Below are 17179 nucleotides of genomic sequence, written 5' to 3'. Positions count from 1 at the left end.
ATCTTGACCTCGTTAGAAAAATTCGTTAAGAAAATAAAAATGGTGGAATCGTCCCCGTTTTTCGGGCATGGAAAATTTTCTCGGTTTCGGTTTTCGGAATGACCACCAGCTTAGTCTCGTGCCCGGATATTTGAGGGCAAGGCCCCGAGTGAGAAACCCTGCCCCGTGCAAGAGGAAGCTACTTCCGCTACTACCATCTAGGAATCCGGTGTGCAGAGGGGGCTGTGGGATCCCACAAGAGGTTTGGAATTCAAAGGAAAATTCCACGCGATGGGTTGTACCATTGACCAGGCTTTCGCTCACCATGGCCCCCCCACCCAGAGATGTACCTGGAAGTTGTCGATGGTGAGGCTTTGGTGCAAATGTTCTCCAGTGCATGAGTATGGATAGGTACTCATGGAGAAGCTACTACATTAACATAGCCAAAAGAATAGTAAGCTATAAGCTTCATAAATAAAGATCTTTGGGAAGGTGTTAATGTGTGAGATGGCTCAATCCGTGATATGGCTTAAATCGTGAAAGTCAAGGTTCTTAAGCCATGAGATTATTAACTCATGAGAGACCTGAACTCATGAGATTGCAGGTTTTTTGGCCGTGAAGGGTTATTCCGTGAAATGGCCTAAACCCATGAAAGGTAATCCCATGGAATGTTGTCTCCATGAAAGTGCAGGTTTTTAGGCCAAGGGTTATTCCATGAAATGGCCTAAACCCACAAAGGTTAATCCCGTAAAACAGTTTAAACCTGTGAAAGTGCAGGCTTTTAGGCCATTAAGTTGCAGGGTTTGACTCGTGAGATTGCAGGGTTTGTTGACCCGTGAAATTGCAAGTTTTTAGGCCGTGAAGGGTTATTCCGTGAAATGGCCTAAACCCATGAAAGGCAATCGCATGAAACAGTTTAAACCCGTGAAAGTGCAAGTTTTTAAGCCATGAAGTTACAAGGTTTGACACGTGAGATTGTAGGGTTTGACCCGTGAAATTGAAGGGTTTGTCCCTGATGGTTTTATATTTGAAATGATTCTATGGGTCAGCTAGGGCATGACATGTGATCAACAGGTTCTTGTGCACTTGTGCTTCACATCTAGAGGGGTAAAAAGAGCATTATGAGTTTTTCTTTGATGCACTCATAAGTCTCCATTTACAAACGTGGGAATTGATTCTTGAATTTTTGGCTCAAATGTTATCGAGGTGGTAGATAGTTGGTTACCATTGGGGTTGTTCGAATACACAAGCTCTTGTGCAGGTGCTGAATGCACGAGAGTGGTTGAGTGACTTGCTTGGTGTTGTTTGGGCCTCCATTCTTGTCGAACTTTAAGTGAAGCTATTGGAGTTGAAGTTGGTGGTGAGGCTTTCTTCACGTTGTTCGATTTTTGCAACCATATAATGGCATTACCATCATAGTATCCTTGTTGTTGAAGCACATACACAGGCACCCATCTTTGATGAACATTATAAATTCAACATCATAGAAATCCATTAAAGTTGGATCCTCTTCCTTGTAATATGGTATTGTCAACTTTTTGTCTGTTGACCATCCGACGAGCGATGACTCTATCGCTAGCAAAGCACAATGCTACTTGGGCAGCGATAGTCCATTTATGCCCCAAGATCAAATCTGCTTCAGCACATACTCAACCACAAAAAACTTGCAAGTAAGGGGGTTAGTTCCAATATACATTGTATGTTCAAAGTACCCCAAACATGGCATGTTCAAGTCTTGTGTAAAGGGAATTCTTTCAAGATGAGCCGTGAGTGTTAGTTGACCTAACAAATCCCATAACTTGAGGGTCATGAGATTGTATTCTCATGTTGGATAAAGCTATGCTTGATCTGTGGTGATTTTATTTGAAATTTCTAATCCAACCAGAATCCTAGGGATCTTTTCAGTAAGATATGTTGGAAGTTCTAGCTGCTCCAAGGTCTCATCCTCCCGTAAATAGCAATTGTACAATACCTGCTGTGCAGGAGTATTTAAGATGACTATTTGCATGGATTCATCGATTGAATACCTGTTGTGCAGGAGTGTTTAAGATGACTATTTGCATGGATTCATCGATTGAATACAATGAGTCACATGTCCAAGTTCAACCAAGGATGACATCATACTCAAGGGAATCTAGGGTAACATGGAATGTAAATTCCACATCTCTATCGATTGTTTGAGTAGCATAACTAAAGTAACTAGCTTCAATGTTTTGTCCATTGGCTCCTCTTGCAAGAACATTGTCTGTAGGGATGAGTTTAGGTTGTCCCAATGACACCCAAGTGTCTATTGTCATGATGTTATGACTAGCTCGAGGGCTAATCAATGCGTGTTTGCGCTTAACATCATTTCCTGTAGGGAAATCTAACGATACCATGATAGAATCTTTAAGAGGAACCATGGATGTTTCAATTTTTGTTTCAACTTCAGATCCCGTTTCTGTTTCATATTCCCATTCACTTTGATCCTCTTTTTATCCTCTCAGCTTTTTCAAGAGTACCCAATGTGTACACTTAGCCCTCTGACAATTCTAAATGAGGCCTGTTTGGAAACTTGCAAATCCTCACGGTCTCATTCTATGGAGCTCTTTATGTCTTGGTATATAACTCATGTTGGGTGCAAGAGCTAATGTTATGCTGGCTTCACCCCATGAGAAAAGAGCATTCCTCCAAATGAGGTTTTGAGAGACTGCTTTAATTTTGTAAGAAAATTATCGAATTCCTCACGTGCTTTCTCAATTGCATAATTCGTGCAATCTTTCTCGAATGACTGTTCTATAGAGAGTATGTCTTCCTCTTGAAAGGGGAAGCGGTACTCCTCTGTATTTTGGTTAATTTTTTAGGATTGGCATTATGAGACTCAATCACAACCGGTGATCCTGTAAGACACTAAACCAAGCTAAGCATGCTCTCCTGAGCTCGCTTTTTGTGTTTTGTACATGTCATATGATCATGATTTTCCATTTGGGGTGGTTGGGTTGGTTCATAATGATTTCACTCAGCACAAGGAATTTCATTCCTCACTTGTAGAGGCATTAAGGATGTTTGGTTTTGAAGGAGCTCATCTTCTCTTAGAGATGTTGATTGAAAGCTTTAAGCAAGGCTGTATAGAATTCGGGGAATGACAATTCCGAGATAAATCTTTCTTTTGCCATTGCTTCACTTGGATTAGATGAGGAAAATCTCGTAGCATGATCATCTTCCAACTGTTGTCATCTAAATGTACTTCCTCTTTACAGCATTGATCGAATGTTTCCAAGTTGGATACAATGATCAAGTTGTGTAAGCTGTTTTTTTTAAAGCCCATCATGAAACATCTCTTCAATTGAAAATCGTTTAATTTTTCCCATGACTCACATTGTGAGTCCAAGATTTTTATCCTTAGGATAAAGTCTCTAATGGATTCATTTGGTTCACGCTCAATTGAATAGAGTTCTTTTGCTGCACTCCACTGATCACCTTGTCTTGAAAATCCGTGGGATAAAGGCTGTTTTCAAGGTGTTGAAGTTGGTCTTGATTGTCAACATCAATGTGATGAACCATCGACTAGCTTTTCCCTCTAAGCATAGGTTCAACGCATGTACCTTAGTGGGGCTGTTGGGTTTTCCAAAGGCTTCACATCTCTATTCAAACATTTGAATGAATTGAACAGGGTTTGTTGTTCCATCGTATTTTCCTATAATTTTGAAAATCTGTACGGCCGTATTTTTGTATGAGTCACTGAGGCCGTATGTGAGTACTCTTGTTGGGAGAGACTCACTGAGTCCTTGGGCTACCCCCCTTCCTAGATAAGTCAGTATGTCCAAGGTGTGGGCATCTAGAAAAGGGTTGGTACCTATAGGATTTATGGAGATGTTAGGTAAGGGACCAAAGCCGGGTGGGATCCAAGTGACACAGGGTGTAAATCCCGATGACACGCTTGTTATAGGCATGGCCAATGGCATTGGGAGGTGCATTTGGGGCATAGATCTCAATGGCTCGAAGATGTCATCCATTGGGTTCAGTCCTTGTGTGATCCCTGGTAATCCCTCTATTGTTGCCATGTCTAATTGCCTAAATGCTCCTTAATAAGCAAGCACACATTTCTTTTTTTAATATTTTCTCACAGCCCGTTATACAGCCTCAAGAGGCCTGGCGTTCTCTTCATTGGGTCAAACGGGTGTCCGTTCACCCCCTAATAAGGTTAGGCGCTATACGCACATGAATGACCTGAGATAATTTTTCAAAAAAAAGTACATGCTAGTAACTTCCCATATGGAAGAGGAGATCCTAAAACCTATTTTCCATCACTGTCTCAAGACGAAAAAAAATTCCATGAATTTTTTTCCTATTTTGTAGCACATTTTTATAGTGTTCTAAAAGGAATTTTGAAAAACTCTGTATGAGAGAGTTGTAGTATTTTTGGAGTACTATAACTTTTTTGCACTAAGTCATCCATGATTTTGTCGCTTAGACCCTCTAAAAGTAGCTTGAATATGGTTCGGCATCGTTTTCGCGCTGTTTTTTACGATTTTTCGTGCTTTTCGGGTTTTTTGTCTCAATTTCCAAGTCAAGTTTTGAGGCTGCTAGTCGGATGCCAAAACAATCGATTTTGACTTCGGATGACCACGACCAAAGTTGAAGAGCTCAATGTCAACTTTTCGATGAGCCCTAGAGCGCTTTCATCGGATTCACGATTTAGGAGATATGAGCCTCCAAATAGGGGTGTTTTTTAGAGTCTTTGTTCTTTTTTTGGAGGGCATGAACGAACGGTTTCACGTCATGAAACCTTAGGGTTTCATGTCCTGAAGCGAACTTCACAAAAAAATTAAATCTGATTTTTTTTCGGGGGCGTGAACAAAGGGTTTCACACCGTGAAGCATACTTCACAAAAAAATTTAATATGATTTATTTTTTTTACCAACGTGAACGAAGTCTCAGGCGGTGAAACCGGACTTCTTGGAAAAATTTAATTCGTTTTTTTTGTGCAGACTTCTACAAAGGCAAGTGTTGGTGTTATGGCTCCAAATTTTGCTCCGGCATTAGTTGTTGGTGAGTTCTCTTGCATGTGGAGTTGCTAGACAAGTGGTTGTACATTTGCTTCTTCCTCCATGAGTCCCTACCCTTCCGATAAGAGGTTCTTAGTGGTTTCTTGGACTGTTTTGCTGCTATCCAATCTCCATCTCTCTCAATACAGAAATAGTTGATCAGTTTCTAGATGTAAGCCTATTTTCTATTCAATTTGTACCAATGGAAAGAAATTGGTATTTTGATATGTTATAGTTCATCACAGAATAGACATTACCTAATGACATGAGCAGAAATCAGAGGAAAAAGATGGCTCTTAGAAGTAGGAGCTTCCTTAAAATTGCAGGAGCTCTATAAAAAGAAGGCATAAATGAAGTTGTTTGCTATGCTATGTGTCGGACCATAAACAAACATCTGTGCTCAAAAGCAAAGCTGTGTTGACAGAAGCACATCAAGGAGTGTCAAAGCAGACACTACTTTGGTGAAATAACAAGTAGAAAAGTCTGCAAGCTGGCTTATGGTGGCCCACAATACTCAAAGATGCATGGAATCATGTAAAGCAGTGTGATGTATGTCATAGAATTGGTCAGCCACCCATTGGTCTGTTGATTAGATGTCTCATAAGGCACACCCACAATACTCAAAGATGCATGGAATCATGCAAAGATGTGTGATGTATGTCACAGAATTGGTCAGCCATTTGTTTGTTGATCGGATGTCTCATAAGCCAATCCTACCACTAGAGACCTTTCAAAAGTGGGGATGGGATTTTGTCAGACCATTTAAGCCCCCAGCACAGAGGACTAGAAAAATACATTCTTGTGCAACTAACTACTCCACCAAATGGGTGGAGGTGAAAGACCTTAGGAATAATATAGTAGGCAGGTGGCCAAGTTCTTGTATGAGAATATCATGATAAGGTTTGGATGTCCAAACGGAGCTGGTAAGTGATCAAGGAGGACACTTCATCAATGAAGTGATTAAGAAGTTGACTCAGTAGCATACAATCCTGCACAAGAAATCAACTATCTATCGAAAAGCAAATGGTCAAAGAATCAACAAATCATGTGCTAAAGAAGATCCTCCAAAATACAATCAATCAAAATAGAACAGACTGGAATGAAAAGCTACATTCTGCACTCTAGACGTTCCGCACAACACACAAAGTAAGCACATGGTTCACCCCATTCTCTTCACCCTAGGTGCTAAAGAAAATCCTCTAAAATACAATCAATCAAAATAGAAAGACTAGGATGAAAAGCTACATTCAGCACTCTGGACGTTTCGCACAACACACAAAGTAAGCACATGGTTCACCCCATTCTCTTTAGTCTATGGTTTAGAGGCATTATTTACGATGGAATATGTTGTCCCAAACCTCAGAATAGCCTTGATTGAAAGGCTCAACCCAAAAGAATTAGTCAACTAACAGTTGCAACATCTCATGCACCTGGAAGAAAGCAGACTACACAGTACACAGTGCATGGGTGGTAGACATCACTCAAAAAAGAAAAAGCAATGGGTAGATAGAAATAACAAAAATAAGATCTTTTGGGAAGGGGACAAAGTACTGTTGTTCAATTCAAAGCTCAGACCACACCCAAGTAAGCTCAAAATCTACTGGATGGGTAGCTGAACCATTAAGCTCAGGCACATTCAAGCCACAGACATTAGGTGGCATAATACTCCCCAAGCCAACAAATGGATTTCGATTCAAGCCCTATAAAGACAGAAATGACAAAGGGCAGACAATAGAGCAAGTGGACACACATGTAGAAACAACGGAATAGTGCATGGTGGTAACGTCCCCATCTACACAATACAACTAGATGAAGACACATGTGGAGAACTACCACCAAAAACATCCAGCATGATAATATGCAAAGGGGTGTAAATGTGGCATGAAAAACAATGCAAACGCATGTGGGAATCATGGCATTTTTAGGCGGTTACCACGCTTTTGGGGAATCATGGCATTTTTAGGCAGTTACCGCACTTTTGGGAAAATAATCATGGAAATGAGAAAGAGCCTCAAAATTGTAGCCCTAATCAAGAACCCTACAACAACTGAACCATGTTGACACTTAATTTTCAACACAAATATTACTACACACCATTGCTATATATTCATTGCATGAGAGATTAGATTGCTTGTTGAAAGAGAAGGTGGTTATGATATCAAAAGGTATGAGTCAAAGGGTGGGTTGCATGCCTAAGGTTAAATAACCATATAAATGCATAATCCACTAGCACATGGCACCCCTAGTTGGATTCCAAATCCAAAGATCGAACCCACATATATATGATATATATATGCTATACATGAGATCCTATGAGGTATATGCAATACCATGCTATATAATACAATATGAATATATGGAAACATGCATTAATAATGATGTCCACACTCCAATAGCATGGAGTGCATGTAAAACTACCACATAAGAATTTGCATGAAGCTCCAGCATTTGCATCATAGGAAAAAAATAGCCTATCACCATAAAGATCTGTCAATGAAGAACCTACATAGAAACTGGTACATATAATAAATGTCAATCCTCTAGCAGTTGGGACACATGCCAAGAAAGACATACCACCAAAAGAATAAGTCGACAGACCCCACCGTGGCTTGCGATAGGCAGATTCGGACCGGATTGCCAACTTGGCTTTCCACTTAACGATATCTTGGATGGTAGATTGGAAAGTGGGGTGGTGGATGACTACGCCCCCAATCTAGATGAAATCATCTTCTATATCTTTTTCTCAAACAGGTTGTTGCAATTGCATCACAAGGCTGGGGACTGGCTATAGTTTTGATGAAAGGTTGGTCATCACCTTCACGACATAGGAACACAGCAAGAGGATTTTAATAGCAAGAGCAATCCATTGTGGTAAACCCAAATCATGAGAGTGTACGAAGAACCATGGTCACCATGAACATCACCAATGAGAATCAACAGTTCTTTTATTCACTATCAAAGGCCATTGTCATCTTCCTTCAAATTAGGCACATCACCAAAAATGCAATGTGGGTACTAGCAGGATCGCCAAGTGTTGACACTTAATTGTCAACATGAATATTAGAAAAAGGTTACACTCATAGATATACAAATTGCACACCATTGCAAATAAGAGTATCCACCTTGCTAACTTCCCGATAAGATCTAGCTTTTTTACTAAATACAGTAGTGCATGATAATCTACATGAAACACAAATTGATTTCCCAGCAAATAATGACAAAATTTGTTAACTGAGTAAATCAGTCCTAGATCTTCTCTTTCAGTGGTGCTGCAATTCTTTTCAACATTTGACATCATCCGACTAGCATAGTATATAGGTATGTACCATCCTTCTTCGATCAACTGCATTAGCACACTTTTGATGGCTATGTCCAATGCATCCACCACAAACACGTGAAAATGTCTTGTCTCATTTTGGTGGTTGAATTATTGGAGCATTAGCAAGCATTTTCTTCAGATTTTGGAATGCCCCCTGTGTTCTTCTAACAAGAGGAATTCTGCCCCCTTCTTTGTGAGACTATATAGTGGTTGTGCCACATCAGCAAGGTACTTAATGTTGTGCCATTTTATTTGACCAAGAAATTTGCTAAGCTTCTTCAAGTTTTGAGGTGGACCCAACTTGACTATCATCATGAACTTTGTTGGATCAATAGCAATTCCATCTTTCGACACTATGTGTCCGATCAGTGATCTGCTCCTAACAACAAATGTACATTTCATCGAGTTCAACTTGTTTGCATCTTTCCAAGCATAGGTGTAGCTGATGTGCAGATACTCCACGCACTTCCTAAAGACACTGAAGTTATCCACAAACACACACATGAATTCTATTAGATAATCATAAAATTTCTTGTACCATGCGTTGGAATATTGCAGCTGCATTCCAAAGTCCAAAGGTTATGACATTTGAAGCAAATGCTCCCCATTTTATGATGAATGCATTTTTTGCTTATCCTCATGTGCCATCCGCACCTGATTGTATCCACTAAATCCATCTAGGAAGGAATATATCTCATGGCCGGCCAGCATCTAGTATTGAGTCGAAACTTTCTAGTAATGGAAATGGATCTCGTAATGGAAATGGATTTGGTATGGTAACTGTATTCAACTTTCTATAATCTACACAGACTCTTAGCTTCCCATTTTTCTTTGGCACAATCACTATTGAGCTGAGCCAAGTTGTTTTCTCAATTAGGTGGATGAATCCCACTGCTAAACATTTATCAATGTCCTCCTTGACTTTCTTGACATAGTTGGGATTCATTCTGTACTTTTGTTGTCTTATCGGAACTGCATCTTCCTTCAGATTTATCTTTTGCTGGGGTAGAAACTTGGGTCAACGCACCCGACATATCTGTATAGCTCCAAGAAAAGACATCTTTATACTAGGTCAATAGTTCTTGATGTTTCTTTTTCATTATCTCTTCTAGCTTTGTGCTAATTTTTACCATCTGAGGGTGCTCCTCATTTCCTAAATTGAGCTTCATGAGCTCCTCCACTTGCACTTTCATGTATTATTGCTCCTTGTTTTTGCAGCCCATTGCCTCCATCCATTCTTGTAGCCCTTTGGCTAACTGGTCTTCTTCTTCATTCTCTAAGGAGTTAGCTTTTTCTATTTGCTCCTTTGACACTCCTTTTGTGTCCATTCTAGCTTTTGCCAGAGTTTCTTCTATAGGTTACACATTTGGTACCTCTGTTCTATTAAGTACTTGGACACGACCTTTTCTATATCCAGCTCTGGAACAAAGATATGAGCTAGACCGGATTTTCTCTGAGGATTCTTTCCTCCTCATCATCTTCAATCCCTTCCATCATGTTTAATCCTTCTGCATATAGTGGTCAAACAGAGAGATCCATTCATTTTCCTTCTACATGTTTAATCCTTTTGCATATAGTGGTCAGACAGAGAGATCCATTCACTTTCCTTTTGGGGTTTATGGAGATCTTTACTTTCTTCTTCCCCTTTTTTATGTGATATAATCCCTATCCCAGTGCTCATGCTTGATCTTTCCTTTCCTTAGCCAAGGTCTTCCTAGCAACATGGGATATGATCCCTTGTTCTTTGTTTGGAGAACTAGAAATATAATTGGGAATTCATAACCAACAATCTGAATGTGTTCCCCTTGGATAGTCCTAGGAGTCTCTGCATTGATCCTCCATCTTCACAGCAAATGGATTATGGTCATATTTTGTGAGGCCTAGTTCTATTGATGTGGATTTTGATAATATATTAACTCTTGAGTATCCATCCAGTATTACTCCTTGGATTTTATTCCCCTTTAACATCACTATTATTTGGGGGTACATCATTCTCCATTACTGGTATTTCTATTATCTTGCAGTCAACTTTCGACACACTACTAGAGAAATCAAACAAGATGTTGTCATGTTCCTTGGGACCTAACACATTACTCAACAACTTCCTTCTATAGGTCGGCACTAAGGACAAACATTGATCAAGTGATATGTCTAGTTTTAATCCTTTCATATCCTCCCATATGTCGTATTTTCCTGCGTTCCATGTGGTTTGTTGTTCTATTCAGAAACTTATTTTGTATTTTGTTGCTGTCTCTTTTTTGCTGACCCTGAGGACTCCGCCTCATTGCCCTTTCCATGGATTTTTCCATCCATGCACCTTTATGTTGCTTTTTATTAGGTTGTACCTATGTCTTGAGCATACTTTCTTCTGCTAACTTCCTAGGCTCCTCTTGTCCCTTCACTTCGTCAATTGATCCTTATACCTTGCGAGGCTTATCTTCTCACAACTTTTCTTATTCATTTGACTCCTTGCAAGGCTTATCTTCTCATGACACTTCTTCATTTGACTCCTTGCAAGGCTTATCTTCTCGTGACACTTCTTCATTTGACTCCTTGTGAGGCTTATCTTCTCGCATCTTTTCTTCTTCTGCCTCCTATGGGCTTTTCTATATTCCCCTAGATCTTGTTTGATCTGAAGGGTTTTCTTCCAATTTCCCTTCTATGCTTCTTGCACCCCCTTTGTCACAAAGTCTCTAACTTGTTTTTTCTTTTTCCATTCCATGGTGGTTTCCTTCTGTGGGTGACTCGTTTGTTTGACATAGTCAGCTTCTTTTTTCCCCTTTGGGACCTAGTGATTACTACCACATTTGGCTGTGCATCTTCCAGCTCTTTAATTTCAATCACATTAACGGACGATGCTATGGCATCCGCCCCTCTTGATTTTTCCTGCAACTCTTGTTGGTGCTTCTAAAATAGCTAATAGTCATTCTGCATGTGTCCAGGCTTTCAATAGTAATAACAGTGGAATCCATCTAACTAGCCAGTGCCACCTCTTCCTCTACTTAAATGGTGCTCGTGTGACAGCCATGGGTGCTACTATTGTTACAGAATTGACAGCTATGCCTACCTGATTCCAACTGTTTATATATGCAATTTGATGTCAGGTGTGTGAAGGTTTGGTAGATGGCACAGGTCGGCTGCATCTCGCATTCTTCTTTTTTGAGATGTCCCTCATTCTTGAAGATCGGGTAGAAAACACTTGTTCTGTAGTCAAATGAGCTAGAGTCTTTGCAAAGCCCACAACGAGATTCTCTATGACCTTCTTGGGCTAAGACATCTACTTCATCCTTCTTGCCCCTTCTTGTTGAACCTAGTCTCCTCCTTAGCTTTTTGACTAAAATTTTGAGTCTTCTGATTTCGACTCCCTTCTAGAGACACTATCTGAAGAGTCGTACTTCTTGCTTTTCTTTTTCTTGGACTTTTTCTCCAAGCCCATATTTCATTCCTCTCATTTTGTTGCTTCCATGAGCCTGTGAACCCTTCATTGGTCGATGTTGGTGGCTGCTACCTTTGACTTCAAGTTCTTATTTAGACCATGGAGGAACTACTTCTAATGACCTATCTGCTAGAGATAGCCTTGCATGGAGAGTGCGGAACTTGGATGCATAGTCTTTAACTGGTAGCATCTTTAATTTAGACTTCTCAACTTGTCTTGTAAATTAGAGTTAGTTTTGACAGTCAAGAACCTTTTCTAAGAAATGCTTCTTTCAACACATGGAAGGTGTGTAAGTGGTCCAAATCATACTAGGATACCCATTCATTTGGTATATGTCCAAATGTGGCCTAGAATTTATCCCTCTTTCTTTCATCTAGAACATTTACGCGAGTGTGATTCACCTTCTGCACTACCTCAAACTTTGTGACATGTGTGTCACGGTCCTCAACCTTCTTACCCTTGTAGGTGGAGTACTTGTGTTGTTTCCTCCTTGGCTAGCCGTTTGGTTCTGTTGATTAATGTTGGGGAGAGGGGAAACGTTTGCCAAGCCAAGTGGTGTGTGCTGCCTTGGCAATTGATATTACACTGAGTTGTCATAAGTTGCCTTGCTTTAGCTTCTGTACTTGTAAAAATCCTCATCTTTCTTGTTCCTCAAAGCTGCCAACTCAACTTTCCTGAGGAACAAGGCAACATCTTCTCCCTTCTCACCTTTAAACATATCAAATCCAAATCCAAATCCATCCATTGGTCCAGAGTTGATCAACACAAGAGGATTCCAACCTATTGACCAAAGCCCTAAACAAGAACCTTTTGATCCTCCATGGGGGCACCAAAGCATGTGAGGTTACTCAGTGATGGCCTCTATAACACCACCAGGAGGCACACAAATATAAAGGGATCGAAATTATGGGACACTAAGATCCCAGGTCCAAGGGCACCAACCAACTTTGCGCCTATCCTCAGCTCTTCAGCTATGCTAACACAATCGAACACCTTAACACTCCCCAATCTGACCCAGCTGACTCCAATCTGACTATCCTTCCAAGTTAGACCTAACCTCTAACACCTCTGATCTTCCACCTATATACCCCAGCAGTAGCTGACCTCCTCTAATAGTCTGCTGACCTAAATCCTTCCCAGCATACACAACTGACTGCAAACTGATCCAAAAGGCTGACACTGACCCCAATCCAATATGAGTCATCCAGGCTCTCTTATTATCCTCCTACATCAGCTAACCTCAAATCCATAACCCCAGGACCTCCCTGAACACTTTGCTAACCCTCTGTTGACCTTCTACTGAAACCTGTCTGACTGAATCCGACCAAAATGGACTCAGTTGTGGGAAACAAACTTAGTTGATTTAGCAAAGTCTGTTTTAGTTGTCTGTCGGTGATAGAAACAAACTCAGCTAATTCAGCTATATCGAAAAAATAGACTCAGCTGATTTCTGCTGACCCAACTGAATCAGAAACTCTCTATCATGTGTCCTTTGACTTTTCCTAACTCTTAGGCTCCTCCAATTTCATCAAGATATCGCATCAAAGACTCTCTATTGACTGCAACTGACTTCGATCTGACTATTCTGACTAAACTAACTGAAACCAACTCAATTGACAAAAACAGACTCGGTTGATTCTACCAGCTGAATCATATGTTTTCTCTGACACTATCCTCAAAACACTCAAACCTCACTAGGATCCAACACTATAGACACTTAGCTCATTGTAGTTGACTCATAGCTGACTTTGAATCCCCATTCAGCCTATAATACAATCTGACTGACTCTGCTAACAGTCCTCTGACTATCAAACCTAACTCAAAACTACTTCTCTTCAACCGAAAAAGATCATATCTACCCTTCTACCTCTCTAGCTGGTCACTCTTGAAGCACAACTGACCTTATATGACTATGTACCTTCTCATCTAATTCTAACTGAGTTAGCACTCACTTAGCACTGACTCAACATCAGCTCTGACACACACGGGTGCTCCATTTCCATAAACTCAATCAAAACAACACATACACCATAGCTAAAACATCAAATCAAAAAAACTTGGCATCCATGCACATAGCAGATATAATCCAAACTCTCCAACTTTTTTAAATAGATAAAAAGCATCAGTGTCTAAACATTCGTAAAGACATGGGCTCAAACACACAAGAAGAAAACACCAAAAAGATTTAGGATCCTCCATAGGAAGACCTCAGCAACCATTCTTCACTAAACCATCTTCACATCCATGACTTCATACCTTACAAATACCATTGCCACGAATAGCAGGTCTTTCTCACACACAAACTAGCATTCAGGTTAGCAGCTACTACAGTTTAGTAGGACCTGGTCTAATGAGCCAAGTCTCTAACAGAGATGCTCCTCAGAGATCCTAGGGAAACCAGATCCTAGCTGACTCTCTGGCCTTCAGCAACACACCCTCTACTCTGACTCACCCAAATCTTCTCACACTACACTATCTTTCTGTCTGTAACCTTCAAAAATCTACAGGGCCTCTAGCCTACAGTCTTTAACAATCAAATCGACGTACAGGTAGCCTCTCCACCATTGCATCCACTCTCTCACTCTCTTCTCTCTGGGGGTGTCTCTAGCCACACTTTTGATAAAACCACCACTTCAAAAAAACTATCCCTCGTCTTTAACCTATTTTACGCCTTGCTTTCTTCCAGAAAGTTTCACCGCCCGGTTCCTTCATTTGCCCGGTTCCTTCATTTGCCCATACGCTTTCCTTTTTTCCTTAACGACTATGCATCTCCACTTGGCTGCCACACATCATTTTTATCACCATGGACCCACTATACACTGTCATATATAGACTTCATCCACGTATACATCATGCTGGGATTGGGATTGGGATTCTTCTCACAACATGGTGTGATCAATGCTAGATTGAAGACTGGTGCATCTAAGTCATTGACAAATTTCTTTGCTGGAGTTGAAGTTGGCAGGCTTGTGTTTTGCTTCTTACTATTTTTTTACAGGTGCTGAAGTCCAATGACAATGTTTGTTTTTAGTTCAGTTCTTTAGTTTGTTTATGCGCCTGAATGTGAAATCTAAATCCTGTAGGAGGCATTGGATCATGTTTGTGATCTATGTGAATAAGCACACCAAAAAAAAAAAGTTTTCCTGGAAAGAAGAATTACATACTTTACTTTGACTCTTTGGGCATGACTAACCCACGTGATTGTATGCCAACAATCGAAATGGATGAGATGAGATGTGATGTGGATGTGATGTAAGTCAGGATAGATGTGAATAGATGAGATGTGATGAGAATGGATGTGATGTGAATCGGGCTTGTTTCTTCTTTTTAATACATTTGCATGGAGGTGCGTCATGTGTGAGAACGTGGCTTGTTTCTTCTTTTTAATACATTTGCATGTAAGGCAAGTTATGAGCTCACTCTCCTATTCAAACACGTCTCTTGGGACATTAGCAAAATTTGCAAGTGATCCATCTCATTCAAACAGGTCTCTTGGGACATTAGCAAAATTTGCAAGTGATCCATCTCAGAGTCATCGATTAGTGCTCCGTCTACAATGTTGGAATTCAGGTCAAGAACATATTCATTTTGATTAGGCGTGCGGAGTATTGTTTAGAGCTGAAACTTTGGTGATTAGAGCTGAAATTTTATCGCTCATTGCAGGTTCCTCAACAACCCAACGGACAGGATTGTGGCTACTACGACCTACACGAGATACCTCAAGACAAGATGATAAAGATCATTTACTTACAATTGAGGTATCTTGTTCACGGTTTTTGTCATTTGCAGCTCATGAAGGCTCGATTTGATCATGGAGATGTGGAAAGACTGCAAGGAGAGTTACACGCATGGTGCATGGAGACACTCTCGTAGTAAAGCCATTTGCATGGTGGCTAGCATGGCATTTTGATGAGGCTAATGGGTTGCAGCCAACCTTGCTTGCCATTGTCTCTTTTTTAGCTACAATTTATGCGAGCTCAAATCTATGAATGGTGCAGTCGAAATGTGGTGGCTGCGTTTTTGTTGATGCCCAAATCCCCTTTTGTTTAAATCAACTTGCTTAGAATTTATGTATGTTGCAGTTATAATTTTATGGATGCATTTTTCTTGATGACAATATACCAGTTTGTTTTTTCAAACTTGCCCAAAATTTAAGTATATTTCAGTCATAGAATGCTGGCTATATTTTTGTTGTACTTACAATGAAATGCCAAACAAGTCATAGAATGCTGGCTATATTTTTGTTGTACTTACAATGGAATGCCAAACAAGTCATAGAATGCTGGCTATATTTTTGTTGTACTTACAATGGAATGCCAAACAAGTCATAGAATGCTGGCTATACTTACAATGGAATGCCAAACAAGTCATAGAATGCTAGCTATATTTTTGTTGTACTTACAATGGAATGCCAAACAAGTCATAGAATGCTAGCTATATTTTTGTTGTACTTACAATGGAATGCCAAACAAGTCATAGAATGCTAGCTATATTTTTGTTGTACTTACAATGTATATTTTTGTTGTACTTACAATGGAATGCCAAACAAGTCATAGAATGCTGGTTATATTTTGATGTACAATGGACTTGCCCAAAATTTATGTACATTTCAGTCATAGAATGCTAGCTACATTTTTGTTGTACTTACAATGGAATGCCAAACAAGTCATAGAATGCTAGCTATATTTTTGTTGTACTTACAATGGAATGCCAAACAAGTCATAGAATGCTAGCTATATATTTGTTGTCCTTACAATGGAATGCTAGCTATAGTTTTGTTGTACTTACAATGGAATGCCAAACAAGTCATAGAATGCTAGCTATATATTTGTTGTACTTACAATGGAATGCTAAACCAGTCATAGAATGTTGGGTGTATTTTGATGTACAATGAAATGCCAAACAAGTTATAGAACGTTGGCTATATTTTGATATACTTACAATGGAATACCAAACAAGTCATAGAATGCTAGCTGTATTTTTCATGTACTTACAATAGAATTCTAGCTGTATTTTTGAATGGAATACTTACAATGGAATACCAAACAAGTCATAGAATGCTAGCTGTATTTTTCATGTACTTACAATAGAATTCTAGCTGTATTTTTTGATGTACTTACAATGGAATGCTGATCATATTTTTAATATACAATGGAATACCAAATAAGCATTGATTTTTCTTGAAAGTAAAGGACTTGTTTTTTTACTTCTCACTAGATAATGTCCTTGAGCATATCAATTGATTGTCCGTTGTTGGGCTCATAAGAGTACTAATAGTGCTGTTAGTTTTTTAGGTCTACCATCACCTCTGCTCCCCCTTAGCTTTCCTTCTCTTCTCCTTCCCTTTTCCTTCTCTTCTCCTTCCTTTCTTCTTTCTCCACTCACGAGCCCTATCTCTTGATTTTAAAATTTTCCTAA

Source organism: Cibotium barometz, chromosome 46 (assembly GCF_041138505.1).
Source record: "Cibotium barometz isolate CiBa-2024 chromosome 46, ASM4113850v1, whole genome shotgun sequence".
NCBI lineage: Eukaryota > Viridiplantae > Streptophyta > Polypodiopsida > Cyatheales > Cibotiaceae > Cibotium > Cibotium barometz.
This window is presented reverse-complemented; position numbering follows the sequence as displayed.